At 37.9% G+C, this 12,902-nt stretch overlaps 2 protein-coding genes across 2 annotated transcripts in view; one reads left to right on the plus strand and one right to left on the minus strand.

Annotated features, from left to right (window-relative positions):
- The window catches only part of LOC101400635 (glycine N-phenylacetyltransferase-like), a 69,780-nt gene extending 62,594 nt beyond the window's left edge, over positions 1–7,186 (minus strand). Inside the window, exon 1 of the mRNA XM_087422883.1 lies at positions 7,034–7,186. The gene's annotated coding sequence lies outside the window, so the exon portion shown is untranslated. The remainder of the gene's footprint in view (positions 1–7,033) is intronic.
- LOC106803029 (glycine N-phenylacetyltransferase-like) overlaps positions 6,792–12,902 on the plus strand; it is a 36,585-nt gene continuing 30,474 nt past the window's right edge. The window contains exons 1-2 of the mRNA XM_087423182.1: positions 6,792–6,930; positions 11,948–12,143. The gene's annotated coding sequence lies outside the window, so the exon portion shown is untranslated. The remainder of the gene's footprint in view (positions 6,931–11,947; positions 12,144–12,902) is intronic.

The raw sequence follows: 12,902 nt of genomic DNA on the forward strand, positions 1-12,902 counted from the left end.
GAGAACAATAGAGGTGAGAATAGACCTTGCTTACCTCTGTTTATTGTAAAAAGATTGCTCAATACACAAGGAGTTAAAATTGCACCAGAAGGAAGAGTTGCTTGGGATATGTTGGAGAGGAGGGAGGTCTAGGGATAAATTGGTTTGGATTCTCATGCCTATGAGTGGCTAGTTTGAGATACGAATTGAGGGACTATGGTTGAATTTGGATACAGAGTGATGGAGTTCAGATATGAGGAGGAATCTGTGGGCCTATGTGCAGGATATATGACAGAGTGAGCCAAAATCCAAATGTTCTTCCTTCATCTATCTATCACATGGTTCTCACTTGGGAATTTTTCTTTGCAAAGCAAACGTGGGCTTCAAAATCTTTTCACTAGAGGTCTTGCATGCAGGACTGGTGAACAGTAGCTGGAAATTTGGTCAGAATGAATGCAATCTGAGTTAGGTCCAGCCCTGCATCTGGCATTTCCTGGCCTACTGAGCCCAGAAGGAGACCCCATCTCCTGGAGGTGATGGAGCAGTCCTGAGAAGTGAAAATGGCTTTTACCCACCCTAGTCTCCACCTCTATGGTTTCTCAGGGCATGTCACAGGACACAGGGTGAAACACCTCATTAGCAGGCATCCCATTTTATGAACATGTGACAGGGAAAAATGAACAAACCCTAAGGATCATGAAACACTCAGGTTTCTGAGTTGCACCCTGTGGCTGGCATCAGTGGGAAAGTACTCCTACTCAGGTTGGCTCCATTGGTGACCCCAAATCATCTTAATTTGTTGGAGTCAAAGAATATGCATCATACAACTTCTATCATACCTGACCCTTGCTTTTGTCTAAATTAATCAGACCTATAATGTGCAGGTCAAAGCTAGAAGCTGTTAAGCCACATCTTTGGATGTTTGAACTGGGACAGACCTCAGAAACTACACAGTCTAATTCCCTCTAATCCTAAGGTTTTCTTCTGGTTCTTTATGCCTATTCTTACTCCATCCCTGAAAACACCTGTGCAGCCTTCAGATATGAACTTAAGGATGACTTCCAAAGCAAAGTTTTCCATGACGCATCCACCATTAATATCACAACTGGATCAGTTTCCCCTGATGTGTACGTTCTCTTAGCACCCTGTATTTCTCCTTCATCTAACTTGTCCCAAATGCAATTAAATACTTGTACAATTATTTGTTAAATGCTTGCCCCACTCCTCAGCACTGGAAAGTAAATCCCATGAAGGCAAAGAACATATTGAAACTTTAGTCCAAAGACCTAGCCAGAGACTTATCAGTCAATACCTGCTGAATGAATCAGTAATGAACGAATGTAAATAATGAATGAATAAATAAATGAATGAATGAATGAATGCAACTTCATAGAGAGTTGTGAAAATTAAGTAAGGATATAAGCCTAACATACACAGTGTCTGGTGTATAATAGAAGTTTGTGAAATAATATTAGATCCTTTGGTTTCTCAAACCCCTGAAAGAAAAATATTAACATTTTGTATTCCACTTTTTTATACTAACTGTTATGACTTACATATTTCCCACGTTGTTAAAGTCTTTGATAAACACAGTTTAAATGATTTCATGGTATCATCACATAGTGTAGTAGTTTGGATGTTTTTGGCTTCAAGCAAGGAAAAAACAATCCTCATTCAAAATAGCCTTAGTAATAAGGAAATTTATCTCACAAAACTGAAAGTCCAAATGTAGAGCAGGGGGCCGGCCCCGTGGTTTAGTGGTTAAGTGTGCACGCTCTGCTGCTGATGGCCCGGTTCCGACCCCGGGCGCGCACCGACGCACCGCTTCTCCGGCCATGCTGAGGCCACGTCCCACATACATCAACTAGAAGGATGTGCAGCTATGACATACAACTATCTACTGGAGCTTTGGGGGAAAAAATAAAGAAATAAATAAAATTACAAATGTAGAGCAGGCATGAGGCTGGTGCCTATCAGCAGCCCAATGACGTCATCAAGGAGCCAGGTTCTTTCTCTTTCTTTGATTACCGTTGATTTCATCCTAAGGTTGGTTCTCTTTACCGTTGTGATTTGGCTGCCAGTACAGGGCTTGTTAACATGCAGCAAGAGAGACACAGCGAGAGAAACTCCAACTAGTTTTACACTTCCCAGGGGAACGTCACGCTCTAATGGCTTAGACCTCTAACAATTATGAATATGCATTCATAACTTATTGCATTTTATCTTGAATTAATGTTACTCCACTTCACATATAAGAACTTAACAACAATATAATTGTATTTGCTCCCCCTTGTGCTATTGTTAAAGAATTTACTCGTACGTATGCTATAACTCTGTAGTATTCAGTTATGTTTGAATTAAAAATACTCAATTGGGGGGCTGGCCCGGTGGCGCAAGCGGTTGGGTGCGCGCGCTCCGCTGCTGCGGCCCGGGGTTCGCTGGTTCGGATCCCGGGCGCACACGGACGCACTGCTTGTCAGGCCATGCTGTGGCGGCGACCCATATAAAGTGGAGGAGGATGGGCACGGATGTTAGCCCAGGGCCGTCTTCCTCGGCAAAAAAAGAGGAGGATTGGCGGATGTTAGCACAGGGCTGATCTCCTCACAAAAAAAAAAATAGTCAATTGTTTTAATGAATGTAAGAAAAGTAAGGAAAATAAGTTTTAAATGATTTGATATTTTTATGCTCTCCCTTCCTAACTGCAGTTCCAAAAATGTCACTGCATTTCATTACCTTTCAGCCTACAGACTTTCTTCTTTGTAGGGTATGTCTGCCTTGTTGATCTGAAAATGTTTATATTTTAACTCCATTTTGAAAGGATATTTTGTTCGATATGGAATTTTAGGTTTAGAGTTACTTTTCTTTTGGCATTTAAAAAGTGTCATTATAGTATCTTCTAGACCTTATTATATATCTTCTGAAAGTCAGCCATTATTTGCATTTTTATTTCCTTATGTGTAATACATCTTTTTTCTCCTGCTACTTTTAAGATTTTCTCTTTATATTGGGTTTTCAGTAGTTTAATTATGATGTGGTTTTTTTCTATGTTGTTTGAGTTTCACTGAGCTTATTCTAAAAGGGGAGGATCCTAAACCCCTTTGTCTTTCTAAATAAGCATTTTCTTTACTTATTGTTAAGAAAAGAATTCTGAGTCTATATATAAAATCTGAACACTAGCTGTCTCTTGCTCATGCTGCAGGGGCTTGTGAAAAGGGAGGGGGAAAAGGAGGTATTTCTTATACAGATCCACTCACATCCCCCAGCCAGAAGTTCCCACAGCTTGGTGCATGGGTTCTATTAAAAACCGCAGCTTAGCAGTTTTTGGAGAAAACAGATTAAAGTACACTCTTCACGACCACTATACCCAGATGGTATATTTCATCTTCTGGAATAGTCTGCCCCCTCTTGTCTTTTCCTGGGGATCTCTGCAGAGTTTGAATGAGAAGACAGCTTTGCACATGGGAACAAATGAGAATCATTGCTCTGGGACCCCTCATCTCCTTTTGCGCCCCTCCCCACGGAAGTGGGGTGAATCAAATGCTACTGCGGGATGTGGATACAAATTTCTCAGCTCATTTGTGTAGAGAATTATGCCAGGGGGAAAGGAAGCTCTTCTACTTGAGAAACCTCTATCAGGCACCTGCTGTGTATGGGGCAGTATTCTAGTTCTTCAAGGAATTCTTGACTGGATAAAGCCAGGCTTTTTTCTGCATTGATATATAAATGTGGAGAATTTTGGGAGCTTGCCATTGGCAGAAGGGGAACAGAAGATGTAACAGTCTCTGGGAAGGAATGTGCTTGTTCTGGTCACATTTCTATAACACAATTTGTAGACATACTGTGCAAACATTATCTTATTTAATCCTCCAGAAACATTCTAAGGTAGTCAGATTTTGCTTTGAATAAAGGATGACCAGGGAAATTAAGTGCCCTGCTTAAAGTTTCAAAGGGACAAAGTAGATTCTAGTACAAAGTCTACAATACAGATGAGATTGTTAATTTAAAACCATTAAAAAAAGTAATTTAAAAAATATCAGCTGTACTGTCATTTTCTACCTTTTTCTTGTTCATCTGAAAACTCTCCCCTATGGCAACATACATATCTTAATTATCATGTTAATGAATTTTAGACTAGTAAAATAATGATAGATCATTATTTATGAAAATTATATTTATAGAGAGACACTGAGATTGTGTCCCATACTTCCCCATAAGATAATATTGCCACAAAACTTTACATAAAGCATTTTTTTATTTGAATTCTTTTTTTTTTTTTTGAGGAAGATCAGCTCTGAGCTAACATCTGATGCCAATCCTCCTCTTTTTTTTTTTTTCCTGAGGAAGATAGGTCCTGAGCTAACATCTGCACCCATCTTCCTCCACTTTATATGGGACACCGCCACATCATGGCTCAACAAGCAGTGAGTCAGTGCTCACCCGGGATCCGAACCGGTGAAGCCAGTGCGGCCTCAGCAGAGCGCGCGAACTTAACCACTTGCTCCATTGGGCCGGCCCCTGAATTATTTTCTTTGGATAAATTCCACGTACTTGAGTGGCTATGTCTAGGGTTTCAAAATGCCCTTTATAGGAATTTGCCCATTATCAATGCTGGCAACCCACCGAAATGTGCCAGCTCCCTCAAGTCTCCTCAGTTTTAGTCAACTGTCAATTTAGTGAACATCATATTTGTGTTTTCAATGTGTGTGTGTATTTGTGTGTGTGTGCAGAAGGTTGTCCCAAGTGTACTTGACAGTACATCAGTAAAAATCCACAGTAACCTGGCATCAAACTCAGCTTTTCTTCTTATTTTCATGTAACTTTTTTGTGAGATGCCCCTAGCTAAAATGTCAGATTAATCTTTGGAAATGTTATACTTCTATTGTCTTGAGAACTTTCAAGACATGGCATAGGTCCTTCTATCTAGTCTGGGGCTTTTTTCAAAGAAGAATCTGGTACAAATTCCCACGACCAGCACATAATAGGCCTTCAATGTGTACCTGTTGAATGAATGAATAAGTCCATGCCCTTGGTAAGTGGAGTGACTAAATAGATGCTTATGTTAATATAAATATTTCATAACAACCAATCATTAAAGAGACATTTATTGTGTCCTTACCGTGTGTCAGACAATGTAATAAACATTGAGAATAAAAGAATAAATAATTTGAATCAGTGCCCAGAGGATTTACAACGTAGAAGGCAAACTGTAATTCACTGTAACAAGTTTTGTAATTGAAATATATACATACCACAGGCGAGTGCAGAAACGAAAGTGATTTGTTCTGCTTGGATTGAGGGAGCAGAGGGAGTTGATAGGTGAAAAACTGACATTTGAGTAAGACTTTGACAGAGGAGTAAAAGCTAGATTTTGAAAGCCGTCTTGAAGTAGAGCATAAATACAATGAAGAAAGACCAGAAGAGTTAAATCAGATCCCGAGTTAAAGAAATATTCTATGGTCTTGTGTAGATGAGAAGGACAGCAAAGGAAACTAATAAACTGTACTTTGATGGCAAAAACAAAAAATTTATTTACAGGACCTAAATGAATCCTACTAGTCCCAGCTATACCCCCAGCAGTTACAATCAAGATATAACTCCTGATATTACACCACTCGCAAAAATTGAGTCAAGATGAATCAAATACTTAAATGTAAGACCTGAAACCATAAAACTCCAAACAACAAGAAAACATAGGGAAAAACTCCTTGGTCTTGGCAATGATTTTTTTGGATATGACACCAAAAGCACAAGCAATGAAAGCAAAAATCAACAAGTGAGACTTTATCAAACTAAAAGCCTTCTAAACAGCAAAAGAAACAATCATCAAAATGAAAAGGCGACCTATGGAATGAGAGAAAATGTTTGCAAACCATATATCCCACAAGGAGTTAATACCTAAAATTCATGAGGAATTCATATAACTCAAGAGAAAAAAAAAGCCCATATACTCCTATTAAAAAATTGAGCAGAGGACCCGAAAAGACATTTCCAAAGAAGACATATAAATGGCTAACAGGTACATGAAAAGATGCTCAACATCACTAATCACCAGGGAAGTACAAATCAAAATCACAATGATAACTTACCACAATGTTAACTAGACTTATTACGGTGATCATCTCGCAATACATACAAATATTGAATCATTAAGTTGTACACCTGAAACTAATATAATGTTATATGTGAATTATACCTCAATTAAAAATAAATAAACCGACAAATAAAAAATAAAAAGCTCAAGGAATCAAAAATAAATAAATAGAGATGTAAATGTAGTTATAAATACAGGAAAAATTGTTGAAACTGGCTTCTGATGAAGTCTTGCAGATTAATTTTGAAAAACAGTATTTCTTTATTTTGGTTAAAAATTAATATCCTAAGCTCGATGAAACTGCTTTAAGCAATTCTATCAAGCTTACCTTTCCTGCAGCATACCTGTGTGAGAATGCTATTATGAGTGTTGTTTAAAAAAATGCAGAAATATTCTAGATATAGATTATTACCTGCAAATAGCATTGTCATCAAATCAATATAGATTAGAAAAATTAACAAGAAGCAAAGTTATTTGTCATATTAAACTTATAAATCTTCTTATACATCGTGTTTGTTCAAATTGTGTGTATAGAAATTTAGTATGAGGAATTACTATTTAAATTACCTAGATTTTTGTGAGGTTATGATTGGCAAACAAAAAGAAAAGTTGCAAAAGTCAGAGTGCTTTTCTGCATTAATCACCCATTTGTACATTTTCAAAAAATGTTAATACCAAGAGTGACTTTCGCAACATGACGTCAGCAACATGGCGGAGTAAGCTGTTCGCTTTGCCTCTTCCCTCTTGAACTACAAGTACATGTACATTCATTGACCAAGGAGGAAGCCCACACATCGCAAGAGACACAGCTATACATCTGAGGGTGGATTGACTGGCGCTCCGGGAAGTGGTGGAGATAGGTGAGCACTCCCTACCCTCCCCCAGCAGCCCTGTGCACGCGCACAAATGGCGCACACACGCTTTCCAGGCTGGCGCGATCGCCCAGAAAGTGGGAACGCTCACCGTGATCGCTTTCCTGGCGACGGGGGAGGAGGGATAGTCCACTGTGCCCTTGTGGCCCCAAGGAGTGGTCCTGGCTCCGTTCCCACGAGAAGCCCCAGCCGCCCACCAAGCACAGCCGCCCAGCTGGACCACAAGAGACAGCTGGAGACTGCGACAGATCTACCCGCCAGGGCAAGCACACTTCAGGCCAGCGCGAGCACCGCTAGTCCCGCGGAGCCTGTGTGCCCTGCGGCTACTGTAGGAAGAAGCAGCAGCTACCCTTAAGACAATGTTTTTAACCACTTCTCTTCCTTTCGTTTTGATTCTGGCAACACACGCGGAAAGACACACACACACGCTCACACGGTGGCTGCTAGATTTTCCAAGACTGTTGTGATTGGAAAACAATTGACGGCCTGCCTATAAGCCATCAAAATTGCTTTGAATTTCTTGTATTTGTTGGTTTTGGGAAAATATGGCTCCACTTATATAAATGTCTTTAATAATCATATATACCTTGATCAGGAATATGTAATATAAATATATAATTATATATATAGTCAGATATTCATGTGAAAGAAAGTTCATATGTGTTTCTTTTTTTTAATTTATTGTTATTGAGGCAACATTGACTTGTAACATTATATAAATTTCAGGTGTACATCATTATATTTCAGTTTCTGGGTAGACTACATCATGTTCACCACCCAAACACTAATTACCATCCATCATTGTACACATATGCCATATCACCCCTTTCACCCTCCTCCCTTCCCCCTTCCCCTCTGGTAACCACCAATCTAATTTCTGTAATCTATGTGTTTGTTGTTGTTTTTATCTTCTACTTATGAGGGAAATCACACAGTATTTGACTTTCTCCATCTGACTTAGCACAGTACACTCAAAGTCCATCGATGTTGTCACAAATGGCCAGATTTCTTCTTTTTTATAGCTGAGTGGTATTCCATTGTGTATATATACCACATCTTCTTTATCCATTCATCTGTTGATGGGCACTTAGGTTGTTTCCAAGTCTTGGCTATTGTGAAGAATGCTGCAATAAACATAGGGGTGCGTATATCTTTACGGATTCGTGTTTTTACATTCTTTGAATAAATACCCAGCAGTGGCATAGCTGGATCATATGGTAGTTTTATTCTTAACTTTTTGAGGAATCTCCATATTTTCCTTAGAGGCTGCACCAGTTTACATTCCCACCAGTGGTGTATGAGAGTTCCCGTTTCTCCACATACTCTCCAACACTTGTTATATCTTGTCTTGTTAATTATAGCCATTCTAATGGGCATGATATGATAGCTCCTTGAAATTTTGATTTGCATTTCCTAATAATTACTCATGTTGAACACCTTTTCATGTGCCTGCTGACCATCTGTATATATTCTTTGGAAAAGTGTCTGTTCAGAACTTTTGCCTATTTTTTAATTGGGTTGTGTGGGTTTTTTGTTGTTGTTGTTATTGACAAGTATGAGTTCTTTATATATTTTGGATATTAACCCCTAATCAGACGTATGGTTTGCAAATATTTTATCCCACTTGGGTGTTTTTTCATTATGTTGGTGGTTTCCTTTGCTGTGCAGAAGCTTTTTAGTTTGATGTAGTCAGGATTGTTTATTTTTTCTTTTGTTTCCCTTGCCTGGTGAGTCATGGTATTTGAAAAGATGCTGCTAAGACTGATGTCAGAGAGTGTACTGCCTGTATTTTCTTCCAGGAGTTTTATGGTTTCAGGTCTTATATTCAAGTCTTTAATCTATTTTGAGTTAACTTTTTTGTATGGTGTAGGATAATGGTTTACGTTCATTCTTTTGCATGTGGCTGTCCAGTTTTCCCAATGCCATTTGTTGAAGAGACTTTCCTTTCTCCATTGTGTGTCCTTGCCTCGCTTGTCAAAAATTAGCTGTCCATAGATGTGTGGGTTTATTTCTGAGTTCTCATTTCTGTTCCGTTGATCTGTATGTCTGTTTTTGTGCCAGTATCATTCTGTTTTGACTACCATAACTTTGTAGTATATTTTGAAATCAGGCCATGTGATACCTCCAGGTTTGTTCTCTTTTCTCAGGATTCCTTTGGCTATTTGGGTTCTTTTGTTGTTCTATATAAATTTTAGGATTCTGTGTTCTATTTCTGTGAAAAATATTTTTGGGACTTTGATAAGGATTGCATTGAATCTCTAGATTGCTTTAGGAAGTATGGACATTTTAACTATGTTAATTCTTCCAAGCTACGAGTATAGCATATCTTTTTATTTCTTTGTGTCGTCTTCAATTTCTTTCAACACCGTTTTATAGCTTTCAGTGTACAGGTTTTTCACCTCTTTGGTTAAATTTATTCCTAGGTATTTTATTCTTTTGTTGTAATTTTAAATGGGATTGTATGCTTAATTTCCCCTTCTACTGTTTCGTTGTTCGTGTATAGAAACACAATTGATTTCTGTATGTAGATTTTATCTCCTGCAACTTGACTGTATTCATTTATTATTTCTAATAGTTTTCTGGTGGATTCTTTAGGATTTTTCTATATATAAAATCATATCATCTGCAAGTAGTGACAGTTTTACTTTTCCTTTCCAATCTGGATCCTTTTATTTCTTTTTCTTCCCTGATTGCTCTGGCTAGGACTTCCAATACTATGTTAGTAAGAGTGGAAAAAGTGGGCATCCTTGTCTGGTTTCTGTTCTTCGAGGGATAGCTTTCAGTTTCTCACCATTGATTATGATATTAGCTGTGGATTTGTCATATATGGCCTTTGTTATGTTGAGGTATTTTCCTTCTATAGCTATTTTATTCAGAGTTTTTATCAAAAATGGACGTTGTGCCTTGTCAAATGCTTTTTCTGCATCTATTGAGATGATCATGTGATTTTTATTCCTCATTTTGTTAATGTGGTGTATCATGTTGATTGATTTGCAGATGTTGAAGCATCCTGCACCCCTGGAGTAAACCGCACCTGATCATGGTGTATGATCTTTTAAATGTATTGTTGTTTTTGATTTGCTAGCATTTTGTGGAGGATTTTTGCATTGATGTTCATCAGTGATATTGGCCTGTAATTTTCTTTTTTTGTGTTGTCCTTGTCTGGTTTTGCTAGCAGGGTAATCTGGTCCTTGTAGAATGAGTTAGGAAGCTTGCTCTGCTATTTAACTTTTTGAAAGAGTTTGAGAAGGATAGGTATTACATCTTCTTTAAATGTTTGGTAGAATTCAATGGGGAAGCCGTCTAGTCCTGGACTTTTGTTTTTTGGAAGGTTTTTGATTACTGTTTCAATTTCCTTACTGGTGATTGGTCTATTCAAGTTCTATATTTCTTCTTGATTCAGTTTTGGAAGGTTGTATGATTCTAAGAATTTATCCATTTCTTCTAGATTATCCAATTTCTTGGCATATAGCTTTTTGTAGTATTCTCTTCTAATCCTTTGTATTTCTGACACGTCCATTTTAATTTCTCTTTCCATTTCTGATTTTATTAATTGAGCCTTCCCCCTTTCTTCTCGATGAGTCTAGCTAAAGGTTTCTCAATTTTGTTTATCTTTTCAAAGAACCAAGTCTTAGTTTCATTGATCTTTTCTATTTTTTTTAGTCTGTATTTCATTTATTTCTGGTCTGATTATTATTATTTCCTTCCTTCTACTGATTTCAGCTTTCATTTTTCTTCTTTTTCTCGTTCTTTTAGGTGCACTGTTAGATTGTTTACTTGAGATTTTTCTTGTTTGTTGAGGTAGGCCTGTAGTGCTATAAACTTCCTTCTCAGTAGTACCGCTTTTGCTGTATCCCATAAATTTTGGTATGGCATATTTTCATTTTCATTTCTCTCCAGGTATTATTTTGTATCTCCTTTGATTTCTTCATTTATCCAGTAGTCCTCCAGTAGCATTTTGTTTAATCTCCATATATTTTTAGCTTTTCCAGTTTTCTTCTTGTAGTTGGTTTCTAGTTTCATGCCACTCTGGTCAGAAAAAGATGCTTGGTATTATTTCAATCTTCTTAAATTTATTGACACTTGTTTTATGGCCTAATATGTGATCTATCCTGGAGAATGTTTCATGTGCATTTGAAAAGAATGTGTTTTCTGGGGTTTTTGGATGGAATGTTCTGTATATATCTACTAAGTCCATCTGGTCTAGTGTGACATTTAAGGCCTATATTTCCTTATTGATCTTCTGTTTGGATTTTCTATTCATTGATGTAAGTGGAGTGTTAACGTCCCCTACTATTATTTTATTACTGTCTGTTTCTCTTTTTATGTCTGTAAATAATTGCTCTATATATTTGGGTGCTCCTATGTCGGGTGCATGGATATTTACAAGTGTTACATCTTCTTGTTGATTGTTCCCTTTATCATGATGTGCCCTTTTTTGTCTCTTGTTACAGTTTTTGTTTTAAAGTCTATTTTGTCTGATATAAGTATGGCCACTCCAGCTTTCTTTACATTACCATTTGCATGGAGGATCTTTTTCCATCCCTTTGCTTTCAGCTTGCAAATGTCTTTAGGTCTGAAGTGTGTCGCTCTTTTTTTTGTGTGAGCAAGACCAGCCCTGAGCTAACATCCGTTGCCAATCTTCCTCTTTTTGCTGAGGAAGATTGGCCCTGGGCTAACATCTGTGCCCATATTCCTCTGCTTTATATGGGACGCTGCCACAGCATGGCTTGAGAAGCGGTGCGTCAGTCCACACCCAGGATCCAAACCTACGAACCCCGGGCCACTGAAGCAGAGCGAGCAAACTTAACCAATGCGCCACTAGGCCTGCTCCTGAAGTGTGTCTCTTGTATGAAACATATGTGTGGGTCTAGTTTTTTTGTACCCTCAGCCACCCTATGTCTTTTGACTGGAGCATTTGGTCCATTGACATTTAAAGTAGCTGTTGATGAGTATGTACGTATTGCCATTTTCTTGCTTTTCTTTTTGTTTTTTGTTTTTGCAGGGAAAGATTCACCCTGAGCTAAAATCTGTGGCCAATATTCGTTTTGTTTTTTCCTCTCCAAAGCACCAGTACATAGTTGTATATCCTAGTTGTAAGTCATTATAGTTCGTCTATGTGAGCTGCCATCACAGCATGGGAACTGACAGATGGGTAGTGTGGTTCTGTGCGTGGGAAGCAAACCTGGGCCACTGAAAAGGTGAGTGCTTTACTTTAACCAGTAGGCCACCAGGGCCAGCTCCATTTTGTTATTTTTTTTCTGGTTGTTTTAGTACTTCTTCTCTGTTCCTTTCTTCTTCTCTGGCTCTCTTATCTTGTGGTTTGATGGCTTTCTTTAGTATTATGTTTGGGTTCCTTTATCTTAATTTTTTGTGTATTTGTTATAGGTTTCTGGTTTATGATTATCATAAGGTTCATATATAGTAGCCTATGTGAATTGCAATCTATATTAAGTTGATGGTCTCTTAAGTTAGACCTCTTACTAAAAACACTACACTTTTACTCTCTTCCCTCTGCAGTTTATGTATTTGATATCATATCTAACCTCTTTTCTGGGAGTATAGATCTTTTAATTTCTTATCTTAGAAATAATTTTAGTACTTTTATTTTTTGACCTTCATATTATCTTCATTGGTGGTTGATCTGCCACCTTTACTGTATATTTGCTTTTACCAGTGACTTTTTTTTTTTTGATAATTTTCTTATTCCTATTTGTGGTCTTTCCTTTTCCACTTAAATAAGTCCCTTTAACGTTTCTTGTAAGGCTTGTTTAGTGGTGGTAAACTCCTTTAGTCTTAGCTTGTCTGGAAAACTCTTTATCTGTCCTTTCATTCTGAATGATAACCTTGTCGGGTAGAGTATTCTTGGCTGTAGGTCTTTTCTTTCAGCACTCGGAATATATCGTGCCGCTCCCTTCTGTCCTAGAAGGTTTCTGCTGAGAAGTCACCTGATAGCTTAT

This window comes from Ceratotherium simum, chromosome 34 (assembly GCF_057802395.1).
Source record: "Ceratotherium simum simum isolate JZ-2026a chromosome 34, ASM5780239v1, whole genome shotgun sequence".
Classification (NCBI taxonomy): Eukaryota; Metazoa; Chordata; class Mammalia; order Perissodactyla; family Rhinocerotidae; genus Ceratotherium; species Ceratotherium simum.